The sequence below is a fragment of the Sceloporus undulatus genome, chromosome 1 (genome assembly GCF_019175285.1).
Source record: "Sceloporus undulatus isolate JIND9_A2432 ecotype Alabama chromosome 1, SceUnd_v1.1, whole genome shotgun sequence".
Classification (NCBI taxonomy): domain Eukaryota; kingdom Metazoa; phylum Chordata; class Lepidosauria; order Squamata; family Phrynosomatidae; genus Sceloporus; species Sceloporus undulatus.
Genome location: NC_056522.1, coordinates 364095119 through 364107654, shown reverse-complemented (window position 1 = coordinate 364107654; position 12536 = coordinate 364095119). Strand labels below are relative to the sequence as shown.

The 12536-nt window shown below is 41.2% G+C and overlaps 1 protein-coding gene across 1 annotated transcript in view; it reads right to left on the bottom strand.

Moving 5' to 3' along the window:
* The window catches only part of KLC1 (kinesin light chain 1), a 66486-nt gene extending 54294 nt beyond the window's left edge, over positions 1-12192 (bottom strand). Inside the window, exon 1 of the mRNA XM_042460737.1 lies at positions 12054-12192. The gene's annotated coding sequence lies outside the window, so the exon portion shown is untranslated. The remainder of the gene's footprint in view (positions 1-12053) is intronic.
* Between the last annotated feature and the right edge of the window lie 344 nt (positions 12193-12536).

Genomic DNA, 12536 nt, shown 5'->3' with positions numbered 1-12536 from the left:
CACATTTGTGTGGTTTGGATCCTTCACTGTGTTTGCTTCCAAGGTAAGAGTGTGCTCCCTTCTCTGGTTCAAGTTTATTTGCCTAGTATCAGCTTGGAAAACGACCTCTCCAGAGGGCTTCATTTCATTTATGTCAGTGAGAACTGGAAACACCAAGTACAGTAATCAAGCTTTGGGGTGAGGAAGAATTAACTGCAGGGTATGTTACTGAGATCATGTTAGGAAGTATCAAGGAAAACGTTAAGCTTTCACTAGCAATTTTATTTGTTGTTGTTGTTGTTGTGTGCCTTCATGTCATTTCTGACTTATGGTGACCCTAAGATGAACCTATCACGGGGTTTTCTGGAGCTGAGAGCGTGTGACTCACCCAAGGAATTTTTATGGCTGAGCAGGGACTCGAACCCTGATCTACAAAGTTGTAGTCCAACAAGCAATTTCATACCCATAAGAAAATATAAAGAACCACTATGCTGTATTGGATTGGATATTGGATTAGGATTCTAGGAGACTATGGTTTGGAACCCATTGGATGACCTTGGGAAGTCACATTCTCTCAACCTTAGAGAAAGACGATGGCAAACCTCCTCTGAATAAATCTTGCCCAAGAAACTTTGATAGGGTCATAAATTGGAGTCAACATGAAAGTCAACAACAACAAGAAGAAGAAATTGTAATAATTCAGTACATCCAAGTAGAATTTAACTATGTCATAATAGGTATTCCTTTTGGATAAGGAAAGTATATTCATTAAAGCACTAAAAAAATAGCTACCTTCAATCTGCTGATATTACATCAGAACCATCCAAACTTTCCATTAGAAAAAAAAAGTGAAACAAGAAGTCATGGGCTTCTATCAACGCTGTCAAGTATAATAGGAATTAGAATAATAGGATTATAGAATCATAGAGTTGGAACTGGAGTGAACTACTGTACTCTGGCATTCATTTTGTCTTCACAAAACCATGGTCCTATCAAGAAAACCATTACTTTAATTCCAAAATTAAACAACTAAAGGCCAGGTACAATTTTAAAATGATGCCTATGTAGGGTTGCCATAAGTCAAGACCTCCAAACCAGGACAAATGTAGGACAACATTTTCAAATGTAGGACACATTTTTTTAAAAAAAAAAATGGAGGACACACAAAAAATTGACAAGATTTAAATTTTTTTTTAATATAAATGCATGTTTCTTAAGCATGATCAAAATGGAGGAGGACAAGCCTAGACTGAGGACGCAGGCTCCTCTGAGGGGCTTGTGTGCTCGGCCCAGGCCTGTCCTCCAAGGCCACTCTCCTCTTCTCGGACCTCCCCTTTCCTCCAAAGGGCTCTTTGGAACTCTTTGAAGGGAAGGGAAGGGAGACAGGAAAGGAGAGGAGAGGAGAGACCTGGGCACTAGCCCGGTCCTGCTCTTCCCAGACCTCCCCTTTCCTCCAAAGGGCTCTTTTTGGAGCCCTTTGAAGGGAAGGGAAGGGAACAGGAAAGGTGAGGACTCGGCGGCTGCGGAGGACAGCCTCAGGCCTCTCCTCGGCGACTTCATTTTCCTCAGGCCAAAGGGAGCCTGCAGAAAACGCAGCCGCCGAGGAGAAGCCTGACCCAAGCAGGAAAGCTAAGTAGGGAACTAGGGAAGGAAGGAGGGAGGGAGAAGGCAAGGCAAGGGACTTTTGTCCCCAATTCGACGTCCCATGCTTCTTCACCGAGACTCTACCGTACACAGAAAGTGCACTTTGGGGGGGAACCTTTGAAAATGGGCACCCACCTCCTCCTCCTCCTCCTCCTCCTCGCCATGCACTAAGAAAGGGCGCTTTTCCCTCACCCTGGCTGGCCCAGAGTCTCACTCCTCCTCCACCAAGGATCCACCTCCTCCTTGAGGCTGGCCAATGGCAGAGTGGGGCTGGAAACAGCTCCGCCCCAGCTGCTCTGCCATTGGCCAGCCAGCCTCAAGGGGACGAGTGTTCCCTTTAGGTGTGATGGCTGCCGGCTGGGGCCCAAACCTGGGATTTAGAGTGAACCAGACTGTGACCATGCCAGTACCCCCAAAACCATTACAATCATGGGCGCAGCCAGGTTATGGCATCCCTATGCCTATGCCAAGAAGCAGAAACACTTATGATTTAATCCCAGCAATGCTCTAATGAACAACAAGCTCTATAGCATCTATAGACACAAAGCTTAAGAATTCTGATATCCTTCCTATATAGAAGTACACAGAAGGAAAGTAAAACATGTTTTCATTGTGAACTTGTTTCTAAACTATTAAGTTTTTCAATAGCAAAATACTCTGACATTATCCACGCTGGTAATCTGTAAACTAGCCACTTATGAATGTAAGAGTTTTCATCATTGTCTACCCATTTATTAATGGGTAATTATTATTAATTAATTAAAAAGGAGCAGGGGTACATATGCATCCAACCAACATAGGGCAGGACAGTTCAGAAAGAACACAAGACAAAACTAAGATGGGGGAAATGCAAGACTGGTACAAGGAGTTGTCCTAACATATGATAATACAGTAAACCAGTGCACTCAGTAGGTTTTGGGGGGGGGGGGGGGGGGGGCTATGGATGATGTGCCAAAAGATCGAAAACCAGCAGCTTCACCATCACCATCCATCATGACAATCAAAGCTATGCCAAATCCTACAAGCCCAAATAAAATGTGTTTAGTGATCTTTACACAGGAACCCTCACCCCCCTCCCAATTTTAAAAAAATATTTTGCTCCATATGGGGATTGGGGTGCAACTTTTCCATGTCTTCAGCCTTCAACAGGCTGTTTTAGTCCCAGTAGAGACCTTAAAAAAACGGGAAGTGAACTAAAAGTTAATTCGGGGACAATGAGAGGCATCTGGGGGCATTTTCCCCCTAAAAAATTCTAATAAGTTCTTGGGAGCTTGATGGCAGGAGATACTCTCAAAAATCTCTTGAGTAGCCAACACAGCTCCAGCTTCCAACACCTTTCAGTTGTCCACCTCTGATTTAACCTGTTTCATTCATACAAACCTGGAGCTGAACCACCACCAGTATTTTGTACATCTTGTGAGAAAAAAGGGAATGTGTATGCAACATTTTTAAAACCATTTGGGGCCATCAAGTCTCTCTCCCCTTTTTGGTATATACTTCATTTTTACAAATTTAATACTGTAAAGGAATTATTCCAAACCCACTCACACCTTGCTAATCTTCCTCTCCTTCCCCTCAACAGTAATGTTATGTATACAATAGCAACTGACTGTACAACATGTAATTCCGTAACACACACACAGAGAGAGAAAGAGACTTGCAATGAAAAGTAGTATTTAACAGTCAAGGAACAAAAGACAAGAGGGTGGGGAGGGAATACAACCTCTGGAAAACAATTTTCATATTCCTTCACAAATGAAGGCTAACTGTTGAACAGTTGTAAGAATGTGGACTCTTTTGTTTTGCCCCTGCCTTTAAATACCACTTTTCCTTTTCTGGGCAGGTGTAGGTGTTCCTTTGTATATCAGGATATACTAAAATCAAATCCAAAATGCAGTTTACCTCGCAGAGGCCTACAGAAATAAGATGGTCGCAGTAAGAGATGTGGGACAAAAACATCTTCCTAGGGCAATCTGGGCATGGCTCTTCTTGTTTTTTCCAACCATGCTTCCACATCTAGCAAACCATCAAGATGGCTCTCTCATTCAGGTAGTGACATGTAGGGAGGCTTATAACACAATTTAAACACTAGCTTTGAAAAATCTTGCTCACAGTCAGTTGGCTTGTCTCTTAACACAGATGTCCCCTTCAGTACATACTAGCAAGACTGTATGCTTTGCAGCATATCACAATGATTTCATCCTCCGTTCCTATTCATTTTAACGTGAAAACTAAACTATGCAAGTCACTAGAAATAGTTCATTAGCTATACATACACAACTATAGCTCCAACCCATCTGTTGCCACAATCCTACATAAAAATGCCTAACTGCACTCAAAGATTCATCCAGCAAGTCCATAAGTGCCCAAAGGACCACTGCTCTGTTAATGGGAATGCACATCTTCATCAAATATACACATGCAATCCTACTTCTCTACATGTAGTGTTCCTTTCCTGAAGCAGAGTGTAAATTGGGAGTGATCAAAAGGGACCCTCCTCCAAAACTGTTTTTGCAACAAGCCCACTTCAACTTTCTGCAAAAATGGACAAAAACTGATCTTTTCTGTTTCTTAAGCAGGTGCATGTGCATGCAGGTGTGCATGCACACAGAAACCCCTAAGTAAAAACAGTTTTAGTTTCAATTTTGAAGACATCTCTAGACCTGGTATAACCTACAGTAAATCCCAGGAACTAAGAACTAATGGTTTTTAAGTGTTTAAAATGGCAGGTCTTTAAAAAAAAGCATTTTCAAGAGCACACTATACTATTTTAATTGTATTTTTTTAAAATTGCTTTAACACTTTTGAAGTGTAGGTTTTAAACTGTTTTTAGTGTTGCTAACTGTTTGATTCCATTTTAGTGGTAATATTTTGTATGTTTTAAGTATATTACAGTCTTCTAAATTTGTAATCTGCCTTGAATACAGGTTTGGGGTAATAAGCAGGCATCAATAAAGTTAAGAAAAAGAAGATGTTGAAGAGGAAAAGTTGATCATGAGACCATTAGAAGTTCCCTCAGTGTAAATGTCTGGTGCAATGAAACATAGTGAAACTGAAAATTATACATTTTTAATATGTATCCCAATGAAGCCATGGAATGTATGTATGTTTTGACACCATACAAATGACAAGACTACACTTCTATGGAACTATCCCACAAGAAACAAATCCTAGAGATATATTCATGAGAGGTCAGGAGCAACAGCAGTCTAGGCAAACATTTTTTCCCTGCTCAATTTAGACATTTTTAGGTCAGTGCCACCGAACAAAATATCTAGGCTGTAAAACTATATTTTTACAAGTCTATACAAATACTGACACTTTTTAAAAAGCTACCCTTAAGGCATCCTTAACCAAATCAAAACTGGTGGTACATAACACAAACAAGTCTAAATGAAAACATGGATTTGAAGTGCAGATTTGCACATACAGAGTTGTTTTCATTATTTCTTCTGTTTAGCAGCACAAGAGTAATAAAAATATATAAGGTTAACTACATTTGATTAGTTATTAAATTTGAATGTCATAAATGTAGAATATGATTGACTCAAACATGTATTCATTCCTCTTTATTCCCACACTGTACTGTACTACATGTCTCTGTTCCTATTTTCCATTACATTTGGAAGCATCCTGAGGAGTGTGGAGCCCAGTCACCAAGCTAATAGAGACATTAATCAAATGTGAGTCAAGTGTTATATCCTCAACATACCACTATGCAGATTGACTATAAAAATTAACTCATTATTCAGATACACCTTAAGGGCAAGCAAGAAGCATAAGGAGATATAAATAAGGTCAGAATTCTGAACACAACTGTTCAGCAACATGTGCAGAGGAAGAAAGAAAACTACTATAACAATCAGTGCAAACAAGCAGAAGACAAAAACAAAAATGTAAAACAAGAGACTTCTTCCAAAAGATCCAAAACATTAATGGGAAATTTAAACCAAGTGTAGAAATGCTATGTGACCAGCAAGGAAACACAGATATGATCAGAAGAAAACAAAAAGAAGCAATGCACCGAAGAACTATAATGAGATGGAAAGACAACAGATTTCTTCAAGGAAGAATGGTTTGACATGGCAATCACAATGCTGGAAAGTGAAGTGGACGAATCTCTGAAAAGAATTGGAAGAAATAAAGAACAAATGCATACCAAGTGATAGAGGCAGAATCCATTTGAATTCTAACAAAAATCTACCAACAAATATATAAAACAAAAGCAATGGCAGACAGACTGGAAAGGCTCAATATATTCCAATCCCCCCAAAAGAATTGAACCATTGCATTCACCTGCTTTGCAAGCTAAGTAAGGTTTTACAACAAAGACTTTATTTTCAAAGAGAGAGAGAGAAAAAACACCCAGGATCCATGAAGACACAATTGAAGAGTATTAAAGAGGGAAAAAACTATTTTCCATGGGACCTTCTTCACTGTAAAGGAGATTAGTGCCGTTTGGGGAACTCTGCTGAAACAATTCCTTGTATTTTAAAAAAAAGCACAAATTCATTAAAAATATTTGTTTTAAAAAAATAAAATTTGCATGTGGATCAGCAACAAGACATGAACTATAAGGCACACTTCTTTAGGTGATTTGTTTCTTACGCAGCAATACATGCAACCCCATGAGCACAATGTCCCAATTAAGAATAAATTTAAATTCAGCTAGGAGGTACGCTTCCATTTTGTGACAATAACTGCAGTTCAATTCCCACTTTAAGAAAAAAAAAAAATCCTATTTTATTTCAATAGACCTTCCAGACCAACAGTGACAATTCGCATTGCCTTATATACTCAACTGCTGGTTTTCAATCTGAAAAAATCCTAAAATATACAGAAGCCATGTTGACATATTAGGAGGGATACATACTAAGGAGTCAAAGCGAACACATATTCTAAGCTAACTGTGCCTCAGAGGCAGATCAGAAAGGTAGGGACTGAAGAGCTGCACTAATCCTCATGTCCAAAGGGAATTTTGCCTGCAGCAAAAAAAGCCAGAGACTGCATTAGAGGGTACAATGAAACATCCCAAGGGCACCCAGCTGAGCAAAAGAGACCAACAGATATACCACAAAAGGAGAGGGGTTGGCGAGGGTTTTGTCGGAGTCTGATGGAAAATGCCTCAAACATAAAGCAAACTGTTTTCTTTTTTATTTTGAAATTATAACCCACTTCATTCTTTTTAATGTTCAGATATTGTTCTGTGTTCTTGTTAAACATTTATAGACTTCCTGTGAGGTTATAAATGCACTTACTCATATACCAATGACCTAGATTTCTTTTTTAACCTCCTCTTTCTATATCATTTTTGCTCTTCACTCTGCCTTAATTAGGCAGCAAGCATAAGTACCGCAAAGTACAATTATTTCACAACGGTATCAAATTTTCCTTTATTTGAATGCTATTATATGACATACATTTTTAAACAAGTACACAACTTTATCAGTATCCCAGTAACCATATAGATCCATTCCGTTTTCATACTGACAGGAAGGTTAGAGAGACTGCTGCAACACAATATAGAAATTTTATTGAATCAATGACTTTGAAAAAATTGACCATTTAAATGTCTTGGCATCTAAGCATTTCTAAATTAGTCTACACTGTTGCCATACAGTTCCAGGCTTCTTCAAATCTGAAATCATCTCAGTAGTTTCCTGTTTTGCAATATGCCTGCTATAACACAGTTGTTCTGGCTTACAACACATTATCGCTTTGCCTAATGGATCTGCTTTAGCAACACTATTGGTGAATGGTGGATTTATTATTTCAGATGCATTTAAATTCTATGACTAATACCTTTTGGTCATTGCACAACCAACTTCTGGCAGTTGTTAGAAAGTGATTTGTTTGTCATGTGAAATATTTAAAATCTAACTTTTTAAAAAAATATCATGACATTTTAAATCAATGTTGGAGAAACAAAGGGAGTTCTAGCTTTCTCCTAGAGAATCATAGTTTGAAGGAACGCAAAAGGCCATCTAGCCATGTTACGTAGGAATCCATAATGCAAGAACTTCTGAGAAATGGTCTCACAATCCCTATTTAAAAACCTCCAACAAATGAGAGGTTAGTCTATTCCACTGCCAAACAGCTCTTATTTGCTTATTCAATAACTATGTGGTTCACTTGTTCATATACTGCTCAGTTCACCAGTACATATCTAATTCCATTGACAACTTATCCCTGTCTATCCACAAGTAATATCATTTGAGTTTAACAGGGCTTTCTCCTGCATACGATGGTATTAGTCTGATGCCTTATTTCTTGGTTTTATTTCACTTTACTATGATGTGGTGAATTGGAAGCACCATGTGTGAAATGTTTAAGCAAGGACACAAAAATAAAACGAAATACTTTGATTGTTTTTCCTCTTCAAATGATTTGTGGCATTTCCCCTATTAATAAAGAAAAGATGGCTCCATATTCCAGAAAGCCTCTTTAAGATGTAGACATAAGTGTGCACTAAAGCAAATAATTTTTGTCTATGAAAAAATTAAAGCTCTCTTTAAAAAAAACCACCACTTAACTGAATTGAAAGCAAATATCAATCACAGTGTTTCTTGCTTTTGTATACACAAGGTTTTTTTTAATTTTATTAAATAATTTTAAAAAGAAGCAAACATACATATCAACAAACAATACAATAAAAACATTAACACACAAGTAACACATATATACCATGACATTCACCTTCACACTGATCTGTATCTTCTATTGGTTACAGATCTGTATACTTTCCATCTTCCATTTCACTTTCTTTCTCTTACTTGTACCCTCTTACTCATCTTATTCCTCTTTCCCTGTCAACTTTTGCTTCAGTTCATTTCCATTGTTCAAAACCTTATGGCAGTTAAAATGACTGAAAAGAAAAACAGGTCTGATGACCCTGGAGTTACAGACTCAAGAGACAAAAAAGTGAGACAGAATTGCCCCCGTCTTCCTTCCTTATTTCAGGAAAAAGCAAACACACACACAAATATCTATCCACCTTGCAACGATAGACATTATGAGGCAAATAGGGACCCTAAAGGCACCAGATCCTGTCTGATCTTGAAAGCTAAACATAGTCAGCCCTGGTTAGTACTTGGATGCGAGACTGCTATCCAGGAGCTGTATGCTACATTTCAAAGAAAGGAACTGTCAACACCAGCTTTGAGTATTCAAAGCCCTATGAAATTCATGGGGTAATTGGAAAACACGTATAAAATATAGGTGATATTAATGTTATTGGATTTGACAGTTAGGTAAGTGGTATCATCATCATTATTAATATTGTTATTATTATTATTATTATTATTATTTGTATTGTGGTGTTAAGGAAGGAATGTGGGAACGTATTATGGTAAATATTGATGTTAAAAGAGGAAACCAGAAGATTAACAGAGGAGAAATAAAGTTTTATTCAATTAGAGAATAGGTAGGAAGTCTTTTGTTATGTTTTAAGGGGGGAGGGATGGGGGTAGTTTGTCCATGTTTAATTGTTAGTTTGTTTCAGTGACTTTGGTTACTGTGTGTGTTGTGTACATTTAAGTCTGTGTGTTCAATTTTTGTATCAATAACATTTATTATTTTTAAAAAAGCAAATTCATGGGGTCCTCATAAGTCTATAGGCGACTTGAAGGCACATGAATATAGACACACCATCCCATGATTTTCCTTAGCCCTGTGTGTTGTCAGGCCCTAAATAAATACTCATATGAAAGCCAAGAATAGGAACAAGTAAGCAACTTAAGGAAGGAAAGGTGGCTGGGTGGGTAGTAGAAAACCAGCACATCCCCTACACGCAGAGATCCAAATGCTTCCTCTCCCGCATCCCTTCCCTGGGAGTCATGTCCTCCACTTTGCTCATTCCAAATGATCCACAACTGAACATCAACAGCCTAATGAGACTAGCTGTTTTCCTCAGAGACCAACCCAGACTAACAGGAGCCTGACTCAGCCTTTTCTTCTGCATGAGTAAGAAAAAGGAGACTCCATTGAGGGAAGATGGAGGGCACATGCACACTTAAGACAAGAGCTACAGACCCTATCGCCTCTTCTCCCATCTATGTGTAGCCCCTACCACCTGCCTTTCCTCCATCTTCTGGGATGATCCACACAACCCTCCCCAGGGTTACACCCCCTTTGCTATCAATCACTCACAAATTATTCACACCATAATGGCCTCATCTTCCACAAAAGCTTCTTTCTTTTCCTAAGCCTCAAAGGTGCTACAAAATCCCTTTGCATACTCATCTTCTTAAGCAACCCTAAACAGCAGCATCTGAAGCCTTTGCCTCACCCTTCCTCCTAAGCAGCATCATTTCCTTCAAACACATGCCTCCCTCCCCTAAATCACAGATTTAGGGGCTACAGGAGACACACCCCCCCCATCCCAGGATTTTCCTTAGCCTTGTGGCCCTAAACAACAACACTCAAAGCCAGAAATGGGAAGAAGTAAGCAACATAAGGAAGGAAAGGCTTGGGGGGGGGGGAGTATTAGAAGACAGCAGCACATCCTTTACACACAGATTCAATCCTTAGGCAAGGAATACTCACCCTTCCTCCTAAGCAGCATCACTTCCCTGAAATACACGCCTCCCCCCACCTCTTCACACACACTTAAGCGCTAAAAAAGAATGCTAGTTGCTGTCAGTTTCTTATTGCCTCTGCCTCCTCCACACCTGCCTGTCCTCCATCTTCTGAGATGATCAATACAACCCTTTTTTCCGAGAGTCACACCCTCCTTCCTCCATTTGCCATTCACAATCCACACAACCCCAGTGAAGTACTCCATCTTCTTAAACCCCCCTGATGTACAACACCTGAGTCCTTCCCCGTGTCCCTCAGATGCAACACTGTCCCCCAAAAGTCTCCCCAACACTCCTCTTCACCCCAAATTCTCTCTCACACACACAAATTAAGTGCCCCATCTTTTGAATCCCCCCCTTTCCTGGTGTGCAACACCTGATTCTTTCCTCACCCCTTAAATGCAACACTGTCCTCCCCTAAAAGTCTCTCCAACATGCCCCTTCACCCCAAATCCACGCACACACGTTTACCTGTCCCATCTTCTTAACCCCCTCCTGTTGTACAACATCTGAATCCTTTCTTTTGCCCCTTAGATGCAACCTTGCCCCCTCAAAAGCCTCCCCAACACACCGCTTTACCCCAAATCCACACATACACCCCAGTTGAGCCTTATCTTCTTAGCCCCCCACATGCAACACCTGATTCCTTCTTGTCCCTGAGATGCAACCCTGTCCCCCTTAAAAGCCTCCCCAACACACCTCTTCACCCCAATTCCACACACACATATATACACAAACACACACCCAACTAAGTGCCTCATCTTAACCCCCTCCTAGCGAGCAACACCTGAATCCTTCCTCATCCCTTAGATACAACACTATCGCCCTTGCAAGTCTCCCCATAACACCTATTTCACCCCAAATACACACACACACCCCCAATTAAGTGCCTCACCTTTTTAGGTGCTATGCACCTTACCTCTTCATACCAAATCCACACCTTGTTGTTCTCCTAAGTGTGTGACAGCTGATTCCTCACCTATTAGATGCAACACTGTCCCCCCCAAAAGCATCCCCAACACACCTCTTTCCCCCCAAATCCACACACACACACACACACACACACATATATATATATACAATGCCTCATCTTCTTAACCCCCCCTTCCTGGTGTGCAACATCCAAATCCTTCCTTTCACCCCTTAGATGCAACCTTGTCCCCTTCAAAAGCCTCCCCAACACACTTCTTCACCCCAAATCCACACACACACACGCCTCAATTAAGTGCCCCATCTTCTTGACTCCCCCTCCTGGTTTGCAACACCTGATTATTTGCTTTCGCCTCTTAGATGCAACACTGCCCCCCCCAAAAGCCTTCTCAACACACCTTTCACCGCAATCATACACCCACACAATCAAACACACATATATACACAAACATACACATCCCAATTAAGTGGAGGACTTTATTAACCCCTTCCTGGTGTACTACACCTGAATACTTCCTTTCGCCCCTTAGAGGCAACCTTGTTCCCCTCAAAAACCTTCCCCACCACCACCACCCATTATATATATATATACACACACACACACACACATATCGTTGGAGTGCCTCATCTTCTTAACCCCTCCTGGTGAGTTCCACCTGATTCCTTCCTCACCCCTCAGATGCAACATTGCCCCCCCCCCCCACAACACCCCCCCCCCCCCCCAAAAAATAGCCTCCCCAACACACCTCTTTCACCCACAACAAACTACACTTCCCAGAAGGCCATGGCAGCTTAAAACGGTATTAACACGGATCATCCCTCCAATGCGGATGCAGCCATGGGCAAAAGAGGCCGTTGGGACGGAGGCGCGAAAGAAGGTCCACACGGGGAAAAGGAAGCGACGGGCCCCGTTTCATGACTCACCCCAGCTAGGACCTCCGCGCCCGGGCCGGAATAGCCGGCTGTCAGCGGCGGAGCGTAGCGCTTCCTTCCTCCCCGGCTTCCGAAGCCTGACTGAGCGGCCCTTGGCTCCGCCCCCAATCCTCACCCAAAATGGCCGCCGCCGCAACCCACAATCCCCCGCGCGAGGCCGGAGCCATGACGTCACCGCTGCCCTGAGGAGAAAGGGAGCGCTGCCTGACAGTGAGGCAACGCGCATGCGCCAAAAGCCCAGATTGTGTGGGGCCTGTAGAGAGTAAAATACTGTGCTGTCTTCCTCTTCTTCACACTCCCCTCACACACTAGTTACCTTTGTTTACACACAGAGGGATGATGTCCCCTCACCACAAGATATGTAGGGCCTCTTGCACACTGTGAAAGCTCAAAGCAGTCATTTTTGGGGAGGAAGGCAGCATAGAAGTGAAATAAATAAGCAAATAAAATAAAAAACACACAATTCCCTGGTTC